This window comes from Clytia hemisphaerica, unplaced genomic scaffold, assembly GCF_902728285.1.
Source record: "Clytia hemisphaerica strain Z4C2 unplaced genomic scaffold, Clytia hemisphaerica genome assembly, whole genome shotgun sequence".
Lineage (NCBI taxonomy): Eukaryota > Metazoa > Cnidaria > Hydrozoa > Leptothecata > Clytiidae > Clytia > Clytia hemisphaerica.
In genome coordinates, this window is record NW_027104424.1 from 170,021 (window position 1) to 183,931 (window position 13,911).

The following is a 13,911-nucleotide window of genomic DNA, read 5'->3' on the forward strand; positions in this document are numbered from 1 at the left end:
TCCAAAATTTGTGGTTTTGACCGTTGAAAGTTTTAGTAGTTTAATAGCTTTGCCCCTGGTGCCAGTTTTGTGATCAATTTCATCAAAATTAAGTGTTGATAGGACATCAGATGGAAGATTACCCTGGAGGTATTTTTGAATAAATAAGATATTTATTACTTTCACCTGATCAAAGATTTTGAGTAATTTAAGTTCAGCAAACAGGGGAGTGGCAGAAGTTCTTGGTTCACTAAAGGTCATGAGTCTTAGTGCAGTGTTTTGAAGAGTAAGAATTCTATGTGTGACGGGTTTGAACAAAAGCTGGCTCGCCTAGTTGGCCCAGGCCATTTGGCCTACTATATGGCCCACCTTTTGGCTCGCTGATTTTACTGAATAAGCAGTTTTTAAAAAAGCGAGTAATAGTTGACCGTCGATATAAGGGGAAAATTACGAAATTTTGTGCTGTACACCTTTAGCCAAGTCTAAAAAATACTTTGAGAGGTCCCTATTGAGCTCTGGACCAAGTCAAGCTAGCGAAGGAGTGACATCCCTGAGAAGGTAAATTGGTGCACGGCTTGAAGTTGGCCCAGTGGTCTAAGGCGTTAGGTTCACGCACTAGCAATCCCCAGTTCGAATCGGGCTAGGGGCACCTTTAAAATCTTTATTCAGGTTTTGATAACTCATGTTTTTTTGGGTGTAGATTTCGAAAAAATAGGTCCAAAGTCCTCAAAAGTTGACGGAAGGGCGCTACGGGTCCCGTAAAAAGACCCGTACATGATCGTTAATGACTCCCTCCCCTAGCGCCGGACTGGGTGGATTTAACGACTTGAAACTTTCTGGAGACGTCAAGCATATCAAAGGGGGAAAGCATCCCAAATTTCATCACTCCACCGTTACCGGTCACCAGGCTACGGGCCGCGAAAGGTACGCTGCAAGACGTCCCTGTAAGGACGATTGCCGGTCCGTACGGCGTTTTTAGCCAGTCAAACTTTCCGTGAGGCATCTCTACAGAATGGAGAACAAGCCTGCAAAATATCTACGACGTAGCACCAAAATTGAAGAAACAGCGCCCGATTAGATTTTGCATTAAATCGGTCTGGACTTTTTAACAATTAGTACAGCGCAAGACCTTCCCGTAAGGACGATTGCTAAATTTCGTAATTTTCCACTTACATCGACTTTTTTAAAACTGCTTATTCAGCAAAATCAGCGAGCCAAAAGGTGGACCATATAGTAGGCCAAATGGCCCGGGCCAACTGGGCGAGCCAGCTTTTGTTCAAACCCATGTGTGACAGTATTGTCACACAGTCCCCAGAGTTGACTAGCATAGCGAACATGAGAAGCAAAAATTGCATGATAAATGTTTAGAAGGATGTGAATTGGAACATAGTGACGAAGTTTGGATATTGCCCCATTTGCCCTTCTCAATGTAGCAGCAACGAAAGAAGTATGAACCTTCCAGTTTAGATGATTGTCAAGGTGAACACCCAAATACTTCACACTCTTACTTGGTGATAGAATTTTCCCGCAAAGCTTAATTCTTGGAATACAGTCCATCTGTCTCCAAGGGGAACGAAAAATAACAAACTCAGTTTTGCTAGCATTCAAAGAAATTTTGTTGGCATTAAGCCAGCTGACTAAAACTCTGAGATCAGCATTAACCCTCCCACAAAGACTCCATACAGTTTTTGAAAAATTTAGTAAATGAGTATCATCAGCAAAATGATATGTTTCAGAGGTTCTTATACAGCGGTGAAGATCGTTTATATACAACAAGAACAGCAGAGGACCCAAGACTGAACCCTGAGGAACTCCATGATTAATAGATTTTAAAAGGGAATTTGAGCCTGAAAGAGAAACATACTGGGAGCGGTTAGTGAGGTAAGATCGGAACCAGTCATTAACAATGCCTCTGACTCCGTAGTGATCGAGTTTTTCAAGTAAGATTTCGTGATCAACTGTGTCGAAAGCCTTTTGTAGATCGACAAATACACCACAGGCAAACCCACCATTGTCAAGATAGTTTCGGATACGTTCGACAATATTAATGAGTGTATGCTCAGTAGAGTGAGCCTTACGAAAACCAAATTGTCGAGAGTAGATTTTGATTATGGTTTTCAAGAAAATCAGAAAGACGTGAGTACATCACTTTCTCAAAAATTTTTTCAATGTTAGATAAAAGTGAAATTGGCCTATAATTAGAGACTTCAAGGGGAGAACCTTTGTGTTTGAAGACAGGCACAACTTTGGATATTTTGAGAGTAGAGGGAAAAATACCACTGAGAAAGGAGTAGTTTTATCAGCGCCGATATTGGCACAGAAATATCAAGTCTTAAAAGTTTAAGGATTTTTATAGGAATACTATGAGGACCACTTGCTTTATTTATTGAGAAAGAGCCAATCACCTTCGCAATTTCTTGATTAGTGGTTGGTGCTAAGAGGATGGAATGCAGATTTGGATCTTTCATGAAACTGCTGAAGTGATTGTAAGAAGGCGGCATTTTTTCACGAATAGAATCAGCTATAGTAGTGAAAAAATCATTGAAGGAATTGGCTACTTTCTCAGGATCTGATGTCAAAGAGTCACCTGTGATGATTGAAATGGGTGATTCTGAGTTAGCCCTTGTTGAGATTATATCGCGAACACCAGACCAGACTTTTCTAGAGTTTTTTTAGAATGGAAATCAAAATATCTGATGTAGTGGTTTTTTTTACTACGTCTAGTCAAAGTGACTATCATATTTCGATACCTACGATATAATTCATAGAGTCGATCTTTGGACTCCTTAGTTTTAGCCTTAGCGTGTTTTGTTTGGTAGTGGTCACGTTTTTTGATTGACTTCAAAATTCCTGGCGTTATCCATGGTTTTGTTTTTGATCTAACTTGACGTTTGGTAAGTTTGACTGCGGGTAGATGTCTCTCTACAAGTACTTTCATTCTGTCATTAAAAATATTGAAACAGGAGTCTGGATTATGACCAAATCTCAAAAAAAGGGTGTCCCAATCAACTTCAAGAAAATCCAGAATAAATTCTTCTCGGTTGAAACGAGACCAGTCTTGCTGAAAAAAAGTATTATCTTCACCGGGAAACTTACCTTCAAATGATGGACACAATCAAAATTTTTGACAATTTTTGTAGCACACATGGTACCAGAATTATTTTTTGCATTAAAATTGCAAAAGCTTTTAAACAGAACATTCTCAACATTTTAGAATACAAACAAGGTTTGAGATAATATAAAAACAATCCAGTTTAAACAATACAACAAAACAATTTTTCACTTGGCAGATGACGAAAAAGTATACCAAAGTTAAACCTGACTAGCAGTATTATCTTAGATTTTAATTTATTCTTGGGAACCTTTATTTAAATACTTGCAAGAATAAAATGCCTGAAAAACAAGCACCCTTTGTATAAAAGTGATTAGATACATGCACAATTGACACTCAATACTTTTCCTCATCAGTGGTTTTTGCTGTAGTAGTTATGGCCTAATTGGAGTTGAGTACCTTCAGGGAATTTTTTTAATTATTTATTTCAAAGAATTGAAATTGATTTCTTAAAGAATTTCTTTCTTACTTCTACAGCGCCTACAGATCAAGTCAATGCGTACCCAGTAACGGTAAAAATTCAGGGAATTTTTTTAATTATTTATTTCAAAGAATTGAAATTGATTTCTTAAAGAATTTCTTTCTTACTTCTACAGCGCCTACAGATCAAGTCAATGCGTACCCAGTAACGGTAAAAACTCAAAGTATGTACTTACGAGGGAAAAAAATGGCAGAGTGTAAGTAGTAACGAGAGCTGGTTTTGCTGTTTTTACCGAACAAATAGCAAAGAAGATATTCTTTATTATTTTAGAAGCTTATTTGAAATGATATTATACAATATTATACTGCGTTATACTTTTTTACACAATGCTCATAATCATATAAAAATCATGTACTCTATTTTACTATAATTTAGTTATTTAATGAATAACTCTGAATAAATTTGAAATTTGAAAAAAAAGAAAAGATAACATGAAAATTAATTAATCTTGCTCTTCATGTACTCGAGGTGTGCCGTCAAAATCAACATAAAAGGGGTTGCGGAACGACCGTTCCGTTTTCGCAAAGCGAAGAAATTTTGACACTAACAAATTATTTTTATAAGTCAAACTTTTATTGATAATGTTTTCCAACTCAACTCTTTTTTATAAGAATTTTATAAGAGCAATACGAGGCTCAAAAATTAAATACGCCGGGTTTTGAGCAATTCAAAAACAATTTTATAAAATCAATCCAAACCAGTCCAAACTAATTTTTTCAAGAACCTTGCCTTGCAAAATAAAATTGGAAAACTTCTATAATTCATATAAGTATATTAAAGCAATGCTATTACTATTTATTAGGCGGTAATAATAACAAGCGTTATCTACAATCTCATGTCAAAGAGTTTATGAAAATATAAGTTGATTCGCCAGTAAAAAACACTTTTTTGTGAAAGATATCTTGTTTGAAAATATATTCGAGCTAGCATCAAAAGTAACATATAGGTACTTTTATCATTTAAGTTGTCTTCTGGGCTAAAGTCATCAATCATGCTTTTGTTATCACTTTATCGTACAAATATAAACCGGCATTATTCTAATTGATGATGATCAAGCTCCAATGTTAAACAAAAATCTCTCGAGAGTCAGCAAGCGATAATGGAATCAAAAATCAATCAAGCCAAATCAAAATGATTCCATTATCGAATAAATATTGAAGAAATTTTCAATGACGAAAATAGCAACTAGTAATTATCATTTTGATTCTGCTTTCCAGTAGTACAGTCTTCTTATTTGTCTCGTAAACATTGCACAGAATAACATCATGGAACTGGCACAATTTATATTCAGCAGTACCATTTTATTATTCTCCATCAATCACAATCTGTTCATACAGTCAACAGTCATAATGCTATGTATAATTTGGTTTTATGCTGCTTCTTTGTTGTGCACGTTCGCCCACCAAAACTCTGAAACACTGCTGATTCACATTAAGTTGAAGTTGGTTTGATATTCTACGTTTGACGTTTGATATTCGTTTGATATTCGTTTGATATTCTCAAATTTGCGTTTTCAAGTTTTTGTGACTACTTTTGGAACTGGAAACTATTGGAAGCCAATAGAGTTTATTCTCAAGGGTGTGTGTGCAAAATTTCAGCGCTCTCCGTCGCAGCGTGCTCCCTCTAAAAATTGGTAACCGTCAAACCTCATTTCGGCCCGAAATGACAAGTTGGGCTCCTGTGGGGGAGAGCGGTCCATCTTTGGAATTGGAAACTATTGGAAGCCAATAGAGTTTATTCTCAAGGGTGTGTGTGCAAAATTTCAGCGCTCTCCGTCGCAGCGTGTTCCCTCTAAAAATTGGTAACCGTCAAACCTCATTTCGGCCGAAATGACAAGTTGGGCTCCTGTGGGGGAGAGCGGTCATCTTTGGAATTGGAAACTATTGGAAGCCAATAGAGTTTATTCTCAAGGGTGTGTGTGCAAAATTTCAGCGCTCTCCGTCGCAGCGTGCTCCCTCTAGAAAATTGGTAACCGTCAAACCTCATTTCGGCCGAAATGACAAGTTGGGCTCCTGTGGGGGAGATCGGTTATCTATGGAATTGGAAACTATTGGAAGCCAATAGAGTTTATTCTCAAGGGTGTGTGTGCAAAATTTCAGCGCTCTCCGTCGCAGCGTGCTCCCTCTAAAAATTGGTAACCGTCAAACCTCATTTCGGCCGAAATGACAAGTTGGGCTCCTGTGGGGGAGAGCGGTCATCTTTGGAATTGGAAACTATTGGAAGCCAATAGAGTTTATTCTCAAGGGTGTGTGTGCAAAATTTCAGCGCTCTCCGTCGCAGCGTGCTCCCTCTAAAAATTGGTAACCGTCAAACCTCATTTCGGCCGAAATGACAAGTTGGGCTCCTGTGGGGGAGAGCGGTCATCTTTGGAATTGGAAACTATTGGAAGCCAATAGAGTTTATTCTCAAGGGTGCGTTTGCAAAATTTCAGCGCTCTCCGTCGCAGCGTGCTCCCTCTAAAAATTGGTAACCGTCAAACCTCATTTCGGCCGAAATGACAAGTTGGGCTCCTGTGGGGGAGAGCGGTCATCTTTGGAATTGGAAACTATTGGAAGCCAATAGAGTTTATTCTCAAGGGTGTGTGTGCAAAATTTCAGCGCTCTCCGTCGCAGCGTGCTCCCTCTAAAAATTGGTAACCGTCAAACCTCATTTCGGCCGAAATGACAAGTTGGGCTCCTGTGGGGGAGAGCGGTCATCTTTGGAATTGGAAACTATTGGAAGCCAATAGAGTTTATTCTCAAGGGTGTGTGGCAAAATTTCAGCGCTCTCCGTCGCAGCGTGCTCCCTCTAAAAATTNTACCATATCTACCTTTGGGTAAATAGCTCATCGAAAGAGGAGCCTTCTAAATCGCCCCGACAGTAGTCTTCACTTACTTACCGTGGGGGAGGGGGGAGTCTGAATCGCAGACCTCTCAGACCTCTACAAAACCCCAAGGTAGTAATAATCTATAAGGAGCACGGATCCGTATGTGGATACCAGCAGCCTAAGTGGGTGGAGGGAACGTACGATGATATTTCGCTATTGTGAAAATTGATGAAAATCGACCTTTTTACTTCGGAATTTCAAATTTAATAAAATAGCAATTTTCCTTTCAGTATTTCAGAACTCTGATAAGTATTTCCGGATCTGTGCTCGAAAAATCATTTTTTTTGTGAAATCTATTGGCCAAATGACGAAAAATAGTAGAAAACCAGGTTTCAGAGTTTAGAATTTTTTTTGTGGAATTTCGGAACGAGTTTAGGAAATCGTGGCAAAAATTTTCGGTCCTCTATAAATACTATACTGTCTATACTATCCGAATCTTTCTATAATACGAACTAAAACTTTGGTGCCTCAGCCAGAAACTAGTATAAAATATTTTCTGTAATTCAAACCTTTCTCTAATTCGAAGAAAATTCTTGGTCCTTTTTTGAAGATCGAATTAGAGAGAGTCAACGTATTTCGGAAATCAGCTTTGGAATCCCGATCTAGATGTAGCCTTAAATGTTTAAAGGTTACCGAGTAGACAGGGTCTTAAAATATCAGGGAATAAACAAATATGGCGGACTTGGAAGGGTCGAATCCACGTGTTTCTTCATTTCGACTTCAAGAAAATGTTTTGGTTTATAATCAAATGAAAGTATGCTTGTCTCAAGCTTTCATGTTTTTGAATGAATATCAATGGATAGCAAACTCATACGTGGCAGTAAGTGTTTCTTCTTTTGAAGCTTCCTAGAATTTGAATTTTCCACCTCCAAAATGGGCTATTATTATTATTACGACCCTCGACATGGCCCGAGAATTCTCGAGCCAAAACTTTTATTGGAATTCGCGTAAAGCCCGAGTATGGCCCGAGCTGGCCCGAGAATTCGGGCCGTGTTCGGGCCACACGCGGGCCACACTCGGGCCAATTTTTGAAAACATGATTTAAACAGGCGTGTAATTTCAGGAATGAATTTTTTTAACATTTTCTTTGAGGAAAACTTGGTTTCTCTTAATTATATTGTATTAAATATATGAATGTTGTAAATTCATATAAATATTAAATGTCTTATTTGGTATGAAAACATAGTTATAAATATACTTAGGGTGGAATGGAAATATTTGCTAGTAAACTGGTCCTGGTTTTAAACTGAAGCGTGTCCACGGGATTAAGTTGAAGTTGGTTTGATATTCTACGTTTGACGTTTGATATTCGTTTGATATTCGTTTGATATTCTCAAATTTGCGTTTTCAAGTTTTTGTGACTACTTTTGGAACTGGAAACTATTGGAAGCCAATAGAGTTTATTCTCAAGGGTGTGTGTGCAAAATTTCAGCGCTCTCCGTCGCAGCGTGCTCCCTCTAAAAATTGGTAACCGTCAAACCTCATTTCGGCCGAAATGACAAGTTGGGCTCCTGTGGGGGAGAGCGGTCATCTTTGGAATTGGAAACTATTGGAAGCCAATAGAGTTTATTCTCAAGGGTGTGTGTGCAAAATTTCAGCGCTCTCCGTCGCAGCGTGCTCCCTCTAAAAATTGGCAACCGCCAAACCTCATTTCGGCCGAAATGACAAGTTGGGCTCCTGTGGGGGAGAGCGGTCATCTTTGGAATTGGAAACTATTGGAAGCCAATAGAGTTTATTCTCAAGGGTGTGTGTGCAAAATTTCAGCGCTCTCCGTCGCAGCGTGCTCCCTCTAAAAATTGGCAACCGCCAAACCTCATTTCGGCCGAAATGACAAGTTGGGCTCCTGTGGGGGAGAGCGGTCATCTTTGGAATTGGAAACTATTGGAAGCCAATAGAGTTTATTCTCAAGGGTGTGTGTGCAAAATTTCAGCGCTCTCCGTCGCAGCGTGCTCCCTCTAAAAATTGGCAACCGTCAAACCTCATTTCGGCCGAAATGACAAGTTGGGCTCCTGTGGGGGAGAGCGGTCATCTTTGGAATTGGAAACTATTGGAAGCCAATAGAGTTTATTCTCAAGGGTGTGTGTGCAAAATTTCAGCGCTCTCCGTCGCAGCATGCTCCCTCTAAAAATTGGTAACCGTCAAACCTCATTTCGGCCGAAATGACAAGTTGGGCTTCTGTGGGGGAGAGCGGTCATCTTTGGAATTGGAAACTATTGGAAGCCAATAGAGTTTATTCTCAAGGGTGTGTGTGCAAAATTTCAGCGCTCTCCGTCGCAGCGTGCTCCCTCTAAAAATTGGCAACCGTCAAACCTCATTTCGGCCGAAATGACAAGTTGGGCTCCTGTGGGGGAGAGCGGTCATCTTTGGAATTGGAAACTATTGGAAGCCAATAGAGTTTATTCTCAAGGGTGTGTGTGCAAAATTTCAGCGCTCTCCGTCGCAGCGTGCTCCCTCTAAAAATTGGCAACCGTCAAACCTCATTTCGGCCGAAATGACAAGTTGGGCTCCTGTGGGGGAGAGCGGTCATCTTTGGAACTGGAAACTATTGGAAGCCAATAGAGTTTATTCTCAAGGGTGTGTGTGCAAAATTTCAGCGCTCTCCGTCGCAGCGTGCTCCCTCTAAAAATTGGTAACCGTCAAACCTCATTTCGGCCGAAATGACAAGTTGGGCTCCTGTGGGGGAGAGCGGTCATCTTTGGAATTGGAAACTATTGGAAGCCAATAGAGTTTATTCTCAAGGGTGTGTGTGCAAAATTTCAGCGCTCTCCGTCGCAGCGTGCTCCCTCTAAAAATTGGCAACCGCCAAACCTCATTTCGGCCGAAATGACAAGTTGGGCTCCTGTGGGGGAGAGCGGTCATCTTTGGAATTGGAAACTATTGGAAGCCAATAGAGTTTATTCTCAAGGGTGTGTGTGCAAAATTTCAGCGCTCTCCGTCGCAGCGTGCTCCCTCTAAAAATTGGCAACCGTCAAACCTCATTTCGGCCGAAATGACAAGTTGGGCTCCTGTGGGGGAGAGCGGTCATCTTTGGAATTGGAAACTATTGGAAGCCAATAGAGTTTATTCTCAAGGGTGTGTGTGCAAAATTTCAGCGCTCTCCGTCGCAGCATGCTCCCTCTAAAAATTGGTAACCGTCAAACCTCATTTCGGCCGAAATGACAAGTTGGGCTTCTGTGGGGGAGAGCGGTCATCTTTGGAATTGGAAACTATTGGAAGCCAATAGAGTTTATTCTCAAGGGTGTGTGTGCAAAATTTCAGCGCTCTCCGTCGCAGCGTGCTCCCTCTAAAAATTGGCAACCGTCAAACCTCATTTCGGCCGAAATGACAAGTTGGGCTCCTGTGGGGGAGAGCGGTCATCTTTGGAATTGGAAACTATTGGAAGCCAATAGAGTTTATTCTCAAGGGTGTGTGTGCAAAATTTCAGCGCTCTCCGTCGCAGCATGCTCCCTCTAAAAATTGGTAACCGTCAAACCTCATTTCGGCCGAAATGACAAGTTGGGCTTCTGTGGGGGAGAGCGGTCATCTTTGGAATTGGAAACTATTGGAAGCCAATAGAGTTTATTCTCAAGGGTGTGTGTGCAAAATTTCAGCGCTCTCCGTCGCAGCGTGCTCCCTCTAAAAATTGGTAACCGTCAAACCTCATTTCGGCCGAAATGACAAGTTGGGCTTCTGTGGGGGAGAGCGGTCATCTTTGGAATTGGAAACTATTGGAAGCCAATAGAGTTTATTCTCAAGGGTGTGTGTGCAAAATTTCAGCGCTCTCCGTCGCAGCGTGCTCCCTCTAAAAATTGGTAACCGTCAAACCTCATTTCGGCCGAAATGACAAGTTGGGCTTCTGTGGGGGAGAGCGGTCATCTTTGGAATTGGAAACTATTGGAAGCCAATAGAGTTTATTCTCAAGGGTGTGTGTGCAAAATTTCAGCGCTCTCCGTCGCAGCGTGCTCCCTCTAAAAATTGGTAACCGTCAAACCTCATTTCGGCCGAAATGACAAGTTGGGCTCCTGTGGGGGAGAGCGGTCATCTTTGGAATTGGAAACTATTGGAAGCCAATAGAGTTTATTCTCAAGGGTGTGTGTGCAAAATTTCAGCGCTCTCCGTCGCAGCATGCTCCCTCTAAAAATTGGTAACCGTCAAACCTCATTTCGGCCGAAATAACAAGTTGGGCTCCTGTGGGGGAGAGCGGTCATCTTTGGAATTGGAAACTATTGGAAGCCAATAGAGTTTATTCTCAAGGGTGTGTGTGCAAAATTTCAGCGCTCTCCGTCGCAGCGTGCTCCCTCTAAAAATTGGCAACCGTCAAACCTCATTTCGGCCGAAATGACAAGTTGGGCTCCTGTGGGGGAGAGCGGTCATCTTTGGAATTGGAAACTATTGGAAGCCAATAGAGTTTATTCTCAAGGGTGTGTGTGCAAAATTTCAGCGCTCTCCGTCGCAGCGTGCTCCCTCTAAAAATTGGCAACCGTCAAACCTCATTTCGGCCGAAATGACAAGTTGGGCTCCTGTGGGGGAGAGCGGTCATCTTTGGAATTGGAAACTATTGGAAGCCAATAGAGTTTATTCTCAAGGGTGTGTGTGCAAAATTTCAGCGCTCTCCGTCGCAGCGTGCTCCCTCTAAAAATTGGCAACCGCCAAACCTCATTTCGGCCGAAATGACAAGTTGGGCTCCTGTGGGGGAGAGCGGTCATCTTTGGAATTGGAAACTATTGGAAGCCAATAGAGTTTATTCTCAAGGGTGTGTGTGCAAAATTTCAGCGCTCTCCGTCACAGCGTGCTCCCTCTAAAAATTGGTAACCGTCAAACCTCATTTCGGCCGAAATGACAAGTTGGGCTCCTGTGGGGGAGAGCGGTCATCTTTGGAATTGGAAACTATTGGAAGCCAATAGAGTTTATTCTCAAGGGTGTGTGTGCAAAATTTCAGCGCTCTCCGTCGCAGCGTGCTCCCTCTAGAAATTGGTAACCGTCAAACCTCATTTCGGCCGAAATGACAAGTTGGGCTCCTGTGGGGGAGATCGGTTATCTATGGAATTGGAAACTATTGGAAGCCAATAGAGTTTATTCTCAAGGGTGTGTGTGCAAAATTTCAGCACTCTCCGTCGCAGCGTGCTCCCTCTAGAAATTGGTAACCGTCAAACCTCATTTCGGCCGAAATGACAAGTTGGGCTCCTGTGGGGGAGAGCGGTTATCTTTGGAACTGGAAACTATTGGAAGTCATTATTATGTAAATTAGTAGTAACATTAGGAAAAATAAGACTAATTCTTAATCAAATTATACAACTTATGCACCCTTCAGTTCTTAATTGCCCTCTGAAATAGTGCCAAAAGGCTTAACTTTTTCCAAAAAAGCTTTTGCTAAGGACTAAGTTATGTGTAATACAATTTCAAGGCAAGCAGTAAGATTAGCTATAACAATCAGCTAAGATAGACGCTTTTTTATAAGAATGGTGTACTTTGCTTTGGCTGAGAGTCAGCAATATTTCAATTTTTTTATTGTTCTAAACAATAGTCCTATTGTTGTAACTCCGAAATCTCACCCGATATACTTATAGTTATATATAAAAAGCGTGTATTTCTAGAAGACTGCATGAACTTTTAGCTTGGCTCTGTGACTAGAAACACAACCAAGGGGTTCCTTTTGGAGTTTATCTTAAAATTTGAAGAAATTTTTGTGTTGTATCTGGTTGTATAGACTTTTAACATCAGAAAGTTTGCTCAACGGCAAAAATCTGTTTGACCTTTAGGTAAGACATTTTAGTTATTTTTATTTCGTCTTCCAACATTTGCATATCTTTTGTCTTTCTATGTTTTACTAAAATATATATCTATGTATGTACAATGTTTAAAAAGTTTTCTGTTTTCTTATATCTAAAATACATGTTTTTTTTATAAGCATTGCACTTATAAGCATATATAGGCTCAGATATGGTGAAAAATTAAGCATATGGCAAGCATTACTTGAGCCTACGAAAAATGTTTTTTTCCTGATTTTTGCTTTTTTTAGCTGGAATTTTACGGATTTTCAGTATTTCCCTAAATTTATTCATTTTTCATCCTTATTAAGCTTTCGACCTAAGCATCTCTGAGCCTGTTTTCGGATTTTTGTATGCTTATAAAAAAAAACATTTGTCTTTTGTCTTTCTATGTTTTACCTAAATATAATACCATCTATTTACAATGTTTAAAAAGTTTTCTGTTTGACGTTTGATATTCGTTTGATATTCGTTTTGTATTCTCAAATTTTGCGTTTTGAAGTTTTGTGACTACTTTTGGAACTGGAAACTATTGGAAGCCAATAGAGTTTATTCTCAAGGGTTGTGTGTGCAAAATTTCAGCGCTCTCCGTCGCAGCGTGCTCCCTCTAAAATTGGTAACCGTCAAAACCTCATTTCGGCCGAAATGACCAAGTTGGGCTCCTGTGGGGGAGAGCGGTTATCTTTGGAATTGGAAACTATTGGAAGCCATAGAGTTTATTCTCAGGGTGTGTGTGCAAAATTCAGCGCTCTCCTCTGCAGCGTGCTCCCTCTAAAAATTGGTAACCGTCAAACCTCATTTCGGCCGAAATGACAAGTTGGGCTCCTGTGGGGGAGAGCGGTCATCTTTGGAATTGGAAAACTATTGGAAGCCAATAGAGTTATTCTCAAGGGTGTGTGTGCAAAATTTCAGCGCTCTCCGTTCGCGTGCTCCCTCTAAAAATTGGTAACGTCAAACCTCATTTCGGCCGAAATGACAAGTTGGCTCCTGTGGGGGAGAGCGGTCATCTTTGGAATTGGAAACTATTGGAAGCCAATAGAGTTTATTCTCAAGGGTGTGTGTGTGCAAAATTTCAGCGCTCTCCGTCGCAGCGTGCTCCCTCTAAAAATTGGTAACCGTTCAAACCTCATTTCGGCCGAAATGACAAGTTGGGCTCCTGTGGGGGAGAGCGGTCATCTTTGGAATTGGAAACTATTGGAAGCCAATAGGTTTATCTCAAGGGTGTGTGTGCAAAAATTTCAGCGCTCTCCGTCGCAGCGTGCTCCCTCTAAAAATTGGTAACCGTCAAACCTCATTTCGGCCCGAAATGACAAGTTGGGCTCCTGTGGGGGAGAGCGGTCATCTTTGGAATTGGAACTATTAGGCCAATAGAGTTTATTCTCAAGGGTGTGTGTGCAAAATTTCAGCGCTTCCGGTGCAGCGTTCTCCCTCTAAAAATTGGTAACCGTCAAACCTCATTTCGGCCGAAATGACAAGTTGGGCTCCTGTGGGGGAGAGCGGTTATCTTTGGAATTGGAAACTATTGGAAGCCAATAGAGTTTATTCTCAAGGGTGTGTGTGCAAAATTTCAGCGCTCTCCGTCGCAGCGTGCTCCCTCTAAAAATTGGTACCGTCAAACCTCATTTCGGCCGAAATGACAAGTTGGGCTCCTGTGGGGGAGAGCGGTGACTCTTTGGAACTGGAAACTATTGGAAGCCAATAGAGTTTATTCTCAAGGGTGTGTGTG